The sequence below is a fragment of the Panicum virgatum genome, chromosome 5K, assembly GCF_016808335.1.
Source record: "Panicum virgatum strain AP13 chromosome 5K, P.virgatum_v5, whole genome shotgun sequence".
Classification (NCBI taxonomy): domain Eukaryota; kingdom Viridiplantae; phylum Streptophyta; class Magnoliopsida; order Poales; family Poaceae; genus Panicum; species Panicum virgatum.
In genome coordinates this window covers 24,427,943-24,437,215 of record NC_053140.1, presented here as the reverse complement: position 1 = coordinate 24,437,215, position 9,273 = coordinate 24,427,943, and the positions used below count along the sequence as shown (strand labels likewise).

The following is a 9,273-nucleotide window of genomic DNA, read 5'->3' as shown; positions in this document are numbered from 1 at the left end:
AAGGGAATAAAAAATCCCCTTCTCCGACTCGTCAAACCCCAGAGCATCAGGATTGCTACAAAAAGAAGTACTCGACACTTCAACAGTAAAATCAAAGGAAAACAAAAGGAAGTCAATAAACAATCACACTTACTGAGAGGAGTGTTTGAGCACAAATTTCCTTGATCTCGTAAACTTCGGGACCACACTCAGCCCCGAAGCACTCTGCCCCTTAGCAGAGCCACTCCCGCCAGATTCAGCCGACGCAGCGGGAGTCGTAATGGCCAGGCTCTCAACAGAGCCCACCGCCTGCCTCTTGGAAGGTGAAGGTGGCCTAAGAAGAGGAAAAGCCATCAAAATCAAACACAACACCTTAGAAAAGTACCAACCCATACTCACCTGTCAATGCTCCCAGCAGAAGTGGCGCTACGCTTCCGCATCCTCCCCAAATCGATGGCTGGCTCGTCCTCTGCCTGGTCCTGGACGTCTGACGCCATCCGACTGGCCGAGGGACCTACACTCCAGAAACAACCATCATCAATCGAAGATCCAACAGTCAATCTGAATCAAAATGCAAGACAAAAGAAGTTAGATGCACACTTGAGTCAGTATGCGCCAATGGCACATCTTCAGGCAGAGGAGGCCTACTCTGATAGTTTTCGGGATTAATCTGCATGAAAGACACTAGATCAACTTGACTACTCAACAATGTTGGTCGTCCCGGCCACGTTCTTCAGCAATCCCAACACCCGATCCTTCAGATCTTCCTCAGTAATCTTGGATCGGCTATAACGGGAAGGATCCAACTCTCCCGTATACTGATATCCCAAATGGACCCACCGCTGCAACGGCTGGATCCTCCGCATCGACCAATGCGCAATCACAGAAGCACCGCAAATTTGGTGATCCGCCTTCAGCCTTTCAATCTCCCCAAGGAGGAAGTTAACCTAATCCCCCCCGTTTCTCTTGGAATTCCAACTCGGCCTTTTCATAGGGGGGCCAGGAGTGCGAGTAGGAAGAGAAGAAGAAAGGTTCCTAATATAAAACCACATCGACTTCCAGTCGATGACCTTATCACTCAATTCATAAGGAATATACTTGGGTTTCTTTCCCCGACGGAATTGCAACCCAGCTCCCCCAACTACATCTACCTTAGAATCATTGGGATGTGGTTTCAGATGGAAGAAATACTGAAACAAATCAAAGTGGGGCTCAATCCCTAGAAAAGCCTCACAAAGATGAACGAAAATCGATATGTGGAGAATAGAGTTAGGGGTCAAGTGATTTACCTGAACCCCCCAATGGAAAAGAAGGCCCCAGAAGAAATCGGAAACAGGAAAACCGAGGCCCCGAAGAACATAAGGAAGGAAAACAACAGATTCGTTTCCTTCCTCATGAGGAAAAGATTCCCCCGCAGATCCACGCCAATGGATCACGCTGCGGGGCTAAAGAAAATGCTTCCCCACCAGATCCAGAAGATGGGAGTCGGTACACTTACTCGACTTCCACCCGTGGACCTCCACCTCACCAACGGCAGCGTCGTCCACCTTCCCCTTCACGGCAGATCTCTTCGGCGCCATGAGAATGATTCTCTCTTGCTTGACGCTCGGGGGCAAGCGGTGGCTAGTTTCTCGCGGCACTTGGAGGCGAAAGAGATGAGTTTTTTTGGCGGCGGCAGAAGTGGTTAAGAAAGCGTGCTAAACCTAGATCTACTCGAACAATTAAATAAGCACACCCCGTGGCAGTATGGTAAATAACAAGAAGTTCAAAGGTCACGCGCCAGTTCTAGAATTATTTCAGCAAGCAAATTCCTGACATCCCCACAGAAGAAGCGGAATCTGCGCAAAAAACGGAAATTTCTTTTCATGGATTACATTCCAAACAAGAAAACACAAAGATCTCAACAGCTTCACCACTCGAAACCACTCGATCTCAACTACAAAGGGGATAGCCCAAGGGCTGATACAAAGATACAAAGTTTGTTACTCCCAGAAGGGAGCAATCCAGATACATTCAGGGAGGAAAAGGCTTGTTGTAAGAAGATATGGATGGATCCAGAACATTGCAAATCCTCTTCTTGCACCTGCTCTTCTCCCTGAGATGTTTTGCAACTAAAACAATGCCATCTCTCCAGAAGTCATTGGGGGGGGGACAACCACAGTTCCCACCTGAAAAAGCTTTTGATACGGCTTCCACTAGCTCCACATCAGGACAACCAGGATGACTGCGATGTGAGGAGCAAAGGCGGTGACCTGAGGGAAAACAAGTGTTTGTGCTGCTCGCAAACACTCTTCTAGACGCTGCAAGAATGAATCGAGTACTCTCATCAGGAGGTCGAGTACTCTCCAACGAAGAACTCCACCTGAAACCCATGGCTACAACTGCAAGGATGAAGATTCAAGTGCAGCAGACACTTAAATAGAAGAGGCAACAGAGCCGCAGCTCAGCCCGTGACAACCAAAGGCAGGGAGACTCACGGGCGAAATAGAAAAGATTCTATAGCAGTACTCACCACATGAACGCATGGGCAAATAGTACACCACACTGTCACCTTTTCAGAAGATTCGCTGCAGCCTTCATGACCTCGGAAAGATCACAAGAGGACAAAGCACGATTCTCCTGGACCCTTAACCCCAAATCAAGGATTTGAATTCAAGGCTCGAGGGCTGCGGAATACGTGTCATAAATAGCAACTTTTTTAAGAAAGTTCTAGACTCCAGACGGAAGGTCAAAGAACCCAGAAGACTAAGATGATCCTCAGCCCGATTCATCGAATCGATCCAAGGCTCGGGGGCTACTCCATATGGAGCGCGAGTACATCATGCACCATATATCAAGACGGATTCGGGGCTTGAGCACCTCATAGCCTCGATGCAACCGAAGAAGCACTCGGAAGACTACTCGAAGCACTCGATGGACTCCGAGGATGGACGACTTCCCCCAGAAGCACTCGATTGCGCAGACAAAAGTCCAGAAATTCGCGAAGTACCCGATGGACGTCTTTAGAAGCGCTCGAATCTTGCATGACTCGACTACGAAGAGCTCGGGGGCTTGTCAGATCTGGGGCAGCAGGACTGCTCATCAGGATGGAATATTCTAGAAGTAGGGAGTAGTACATGGTTATGCCCTACCTCTCTTGTATCTACCCAAATAGGAGTAGAACTAGTCGACGGTCTCGGGAACTAGCTGAACCTCTCAGACTAGAATCCTAACAGAACTCGACTAGGACTTCCATGTAACCATGTTTCCCCAAACCAGAGGGAATACAAACCAACACACAGGACGCTGGGTATTACGCTCTAGCGGTCTGAACCTGTCTAAATCCTCGTGTTCCTTGCACCATCGCGTTCTGATCTCGGCGAGTCCCTACTCATAACCACTCTCCTAGGGATACCCCTCGGAGAACTCGACGGTAAAACACCGAAAGGCCGGCTGGCCTCCCCTAGGCCGGCCAGCCTAGCATGTGTGTGCGTTTGTCCTAAGCAACTGTCACCGACCGCAGGAGAAGATCAGATACGTCCAGGAGAAGGTGGCGTCCAGGAGAAGGCGGTGGCCACGTGGCCACAATCCTAGTCGGGCTGGCCTAGAAGAGGCCACCCGGCCCCACTCTGCAGTGTCTCATGTCCCGACTTCGCGTGGAAGACAAGCACACCGACCTCACCTGCTTACAACTGACTCCACGTGCTTCAAGTGCCCGGAGCCGACCTTGGAAGCCTATAAATAGAACACTCATCCCTCACTTGTAACACACACAATTGGAGCTCAATCTCTCTTTACTCTCTAGAGTAGGTTAGTAGTTTGGGAGTTAGAGTCGAGTCGAACTTGCTCGGGATTATGGAGTCGTTGGAAGACTGGTATAGCTCTTGTATCTTTCTTTTGACTTTATCAATATAAGTTATCTTCTCTACTTTTCTAAGTCAGCTTTACTTTCCGCATCTTTTTACCTTCTCAAGTCTGAGAGTTCAGCTTGAGCGCGGAAGTAAGTTTTACCTTTAGCTTAGGCTAAGTTATCTTTCATGTTTTTGGGATCTTACCTTATAGGTTTTCTCGCCTGGACTAGAGAACTTAAGTTAGTTCTCTAGGTTGAGGGGTATTTCTCTTGAAGGCGTCGAGAGAAATCCTAACATTTAGTGCAGACGTGGTGTCTGAGCTTAGTGTTAACTAGAAAGTGTGTTCCACCCCAAGGAACCGTTGTGGTAGACGGCAGGTGGTGACAGCCCTGTCCATCTCTTGTAGTCCACCACGTTCGGGTGTTTTCATAGCAGTAGTGTAGGTTGCCGTTGGACTCCCCTCTCATCCCTTTCTGAAGTCCTTCCTCTTCTAGTCGCCGAAGTAAGCTCTAGGTTCCTGAAGATTAGTTAGGTGGTTAGTCTGATCTAGAGAGGCTAGATCGATAGTTCAGAAGTGTATCAGGTGTCTTATCTCTCTCGTTGTCCTCCCAGCTATTACCTACCTAAGGAGTTGAGCCTCCGTGTGTCACTCGGTCATTGACTGGCCATTTATCCTATCTATCTATCTGGTTTACCCCTGTCTAGTTAGCCAGTTGATTAAGCTAGTACGGTTATCCTTTGATTTACGATACTCTTCGCCATATTGCTTCCTTGAGGAAAAATACGATACCCTGGAATACTCCAAGGTGAAGTGCTACAGCGGTGATTCTGTGTGCTTGCGGAATATATATTCTATTGGGCATAAGAAATGCCAACAAGCATTTCTGGCGCAGTTGCCAGAGAAGCAATTGGCTAAAGATATCGGAAATAGTTTAATTAACTTTACTAGTTTGTCACCGCTAATTTTAGTGGGCTTATCATTGCTCTCTCTATCTTTCTGATTGATGCAGAGCAGTGCATGACCAGTTTTGACCTACCAAGCAACTTCAATCCGAATCCAGAAAGAATTGGGAGAATTGTGAGACGCCGCGTCATCCCACCTCAGAAAAGACTTACTTGGCCTTCAGGTTCCCCAACCACATCAGCTTCATCACCCATGGCTCAAAAGACTCTTTGTCAGTTCTCAGCCCCGTCCAGCAGCCACATTCCTACTGGACTGCACTAAGACCAAGCCGGCAATGACGGCTTTGACCTAAAAACTAGACTGGTGAGCTGTAACACCCTAATTTAAATTCCAGCATTTAATAATAAATTTAATTGGCTTTATTTATTTTTTCTAAGATTTATTGTGTTTAGTATGGCATTTAACCTAATTTTTGTTCCTCAAGTATTTAAAATTTTATCATAGATTAAATTTTGGTGTTGCATTCATGCTGGTGCATAGTTTTAATTATTTGAGTGTGGTTTGAATTCAAATCTGTATTTGAATTCAAACTTTATTTGAATTAGAAATAGAAAAAGGAGAAGAATTAGAAAAGGGGAGGAAACCCATAGCAGCCCAAACCCAGTTTCCAGCCGCGGCCCAATACCAGCGTCTGGCCCAGCCCGCACTCCTTTCCCTCCCTCACCCCTCTGCGCACGGCCCGTGGCCTTTCAGCCTGCGCGGCCCAGCAGCACCGCTCAGCCCGGCCCGCCAAGCGCACCGGCCCACTCTTCCCCACGCCGGCCCAGTCAGCCCCGCTCGGCCTGTTCCACTTGAGCGCGCGTGGCTCAGCCCACTCCACGGACCGCTCACCCCGCTCGGCCTGCAGCCCGCACTCGCCCGCGTCCCCGCCGCTGCTTCCGCTGACCAGCCGGGCCCGCTTGCCAGCTTCGTCTCCTCCGCAGAGCAACGACCGCGCCCAATCCGCCAAGATCACCGGCGAGTTTCCCTCTGGGGCACGCCTCCCCAGGATCCCCGCCGGCCTTTAATTGGCCCCCCACGGCCCCCTGCTCCCCATCCTAAAGGCCAGCACTGCCACCAGGAACCCTAACCGCACCGCTACATCTAGCTCCGCCGCAAAGGGACCCCTGCGCCACCGCGGGTCCGCTGTTCCGCCGCCTCTCCACCTCCGCAAGCCACAGGAGGAGCTCCGCCCGGAGGCCAGGAACACCTCCGAGCCCACCGTCGCCGACCTCGACCTCTGCAGCACCCTTCTCCGCGAACTCCACCCCGTCGCCGCCGCCGGATCCCTACGTCGCCGGCCCTGCACGTCAGCACAGCTCAATTTCGAGCCCCGGTGAGAATCTCCCCAGCCCCCTCGACCTTGCGCACCTGTTTCCTAGGCACATGGGCTACTTCTGCGGCCGGACACCACACGCCGGTGATTCCGCCGCCACGCACACCCCTGCTCCGTGGCGGCGAATCCCCTACAGCACACCCCGACCCCGCGCGACCCTCGTTCGGGTTCGCGTTAGCATAGCGCACGCGCACGAGCACGTTGTGCCCAGTTTTGGGCCCCGAGCAGCACGCACGCCAGCGAAACGCCCCCACGCAGAGCCGCCGCCGCCATCACACCTGCGTCCCAGAGCTTCCCCGTGCCCATCTAAGTGCCCAGGTAGACCACGCGTGTCACAAAAAACCCCCCCTGACCCAAATCCCGGTCGAAACGGACCCCGGAGCGTCGATTTCGCGATGCTCCGGTGAGCTCGCCGCCGCGGGGACGCGTCGCCGGCAAGTTCCGCCGCTGCCGCCGCCCCTAACACACCTGCGCCGTCCGATCCGAGATCTGCGCTCAAGATTAGAACGCCGTAACAGTTTGATCCAGACCGCCAGATCGTGATCCAACGGCCGATATCCAAGGATACCGGTTTGGCCTGGGAGTTTTGCTAAAGAACCCCTCAGGTTTTCAACAATCAACCCGCAGTCCACAGAAGTGTAAAACTATTTACACAGAGGCCCAGTTTTTAGCGTATAGCCCCCGGACCTTTCTAGATTTAGTACCCGCGGTCCAGCCCTGGCATTTTTGCGAGTTAGACCCTAGAACTAAGGTTTAATTACATTTAGACCCTTGGTTGTTGCAGAAAACCCCCTGGAACCTAGTTTTTCTCGCAGATAAGTCCCTAGAACTTGTTTTTAGCCTAGATTATGCGTTTTAGCTCCGTTTTAGGCATTCTTTATATCCACGCGATCGTTGTAATGCGTAGAATAGTTTTAGCTTAGTGTTTCTTGATGTTTTTATGTATTGATGTACTGTTTCTTAGCTTTTGTTAGTGTTTGCTTGTATGCTTACTGTCGTGCCTTGTTTTGGCCATGTGTTCGTGAGTAGACGTTGAGCTACCAGAGGAGCCCCAGTACCAGTACCCGGAGCAGCCGTCTTCTGACCACTTTGAGCAGCAGCAGGAGCAGTACGAGGAAGGCAAGTATAACATGAACAACCTATCACTTTTAAATACAATTTCATACTGCATTTTAATACTGTATGCCTATAAGGATTTCCTAGCCACTTTATATCCTTTATATATATCCTTTGGGGTTGCATTTTGGTTAGTTGTGCTAGGTGCCGCGCTATAACACATAATGGTCCTTTTTAATTAATTTGATTAATGGTATATGCAACTTAATCCTGAGAGTGGCACTCTGTGTTTCTTGAGTGGCTCACGTCTCGTTAAAATTGGTTTTTGTTAGAAACATGGTTTAGGGGGCCAGCACGGTGCTTACTGCTGGGTTGGCCACTCTCCATAAGGACCGGTTCATAGAGCGACAACCTGGGACAACAGCGCTACCACAAGACTGGAATGGGATGGTCTTGGCTTACTAATTAGGTCATTTTGGCTCGGGAGTAACTTACCTGCGGGGCAAGAGGGAAGTCGAGCTTCAATGGTCCCTACGCTACGAGGCTGGTCTGTGTTATCTTGTACCCCCTCGAGGTGGGCCCCATCGTTGCATTGACTGAATCCTTAGCGGTTACACCTTACCAACGTGTCCTTTGTAACGGCCTCGTAGTGAGTTTGCTAGTCATCTCACCTAAGGAAGTGTGATGAACAACTAGCGTAGCTCACGACTTGTGGGTAAAGATGTGTAACCTCTGCAGAGTGTAAAACTGGTATACTAGCCATGCTCACGGTCATGAGCGGCCCAGATCCTCCTTTTGATTAGTGGGGTTATCTCCTTCCGACGAGGGAGGTGCCTCTCGGGGTTATCTTGGTGGTTTCGGTTTGGTTCTCAGTAGTTTCTTAATTAATTTTGATTAATTACTATATAACTGGGTTAATGGTAATTCATCAACTCGTAGTAAATAGCTTTAATAAAAATTTGCCAAGACTTAAAAGCTAATGCAGTCAGTCAGCCAACCTTAGAGCCTCATAGTTTGTGTTATACTTGTTGAGTACAAGTTGTGTACTCACTCTTGCCTCTTCTCTACTTCTTCCTCTTGGATACTCTACTTCTGCTTAGTTCCTGCCGACGCGAGGGAGTTCGCTCAGCGCTACCAGGACTACGAGGACTTCTAGGCGTTCGTCTCCCAGTCGACGTCCCTGTGGCGCCCTGCTCAGCTTCGGAGAGTTTTTACCGTATTTGTACTTCGTTTCCGCTGTATCAGACATTTTATCATTAATGTAATAAATAACATTCGTATCCGCTTTATTATATCTTTTTACGTGATATGTGCTATGATATACTGTTCATTATGTTATATATACGTGTGACTTGATCCTGGCACGTATATGATTGCTCGGTTTATGTCCTTTTATAAACTGGGTGTTACATGAGCATGGTCTAGGCAAGTCCGTTCTGCGGTAAGGCATCTGAGGATGCCAATGCTCATCTCCAGAATTTTCTGGAAGTGAGCAATACCATCAACCCCAAGGGAACTACATTGGATATTGTCCGTCTTCAGCTAGTCCCGTTCTCACTGCTCGGGAAAGACAAGTCGTGGTTCTACTCCAACAAGGAAGCTTTCACAATATGGGAAGCTTGTTCCAATGCATTCCTAGCCAAGTACTTTCCAGTGGGCAAGACCAATGCCCTCCAGAACAGGATCTCTGGAATTCAACAATTACCGAATGAGACTATCCTAGAAGTTTGGGAACGTTTCCAAGAATACATCCAAGCATGCCCACACCACGGCAAGGAGGAATGCCTGGTCATTCAGAACTTCTTCCATGGCCTGAATTAGCAAGCTCAGGACCACATCGATGTAGTAGCGGGTGGTTCCTTTCTTTCTCTCAACGTTGCGAGAGCAGAGACGCTGATCGACAAGATAGCTTCCAACCAGAGTTGGAAAGGTGAAGGGCAGCCAGCCCATCCTAGGGGCATGCACCAAATCGACAGTATCGACATGTTGGCTGCCAAGATGGATCTTCTCATGAAGAAGCTGGAATCTCCGCACTAGGAGGTTAACCAGGTTATGGAGTCTTGGATGACATGTGAAACATGTGGCGAGACTGGGCACTCGGGCAGCTCTTGCCCATTGACTCAAGAGGA

General features: G+C 49.6%; 1 non-coding gene across 1 annotated transcript; it reads right to left on the bottom strand.

The window, feature by feature from the left end:
* Nucleotides 1–8,812: 8,812 nt before the first annotated feature.
* On the bottom strand, nucleotides 8,813–8,919 carry LOC120710957. The gene has a single exon (XR_005690123.1). It is a non-coding gene; the product is annotated as a small nucleolar RNA R71 (small nucleolar RNA).
* Nucleotides 8,920–9,273: the final 354 nt, after the last annotated feature.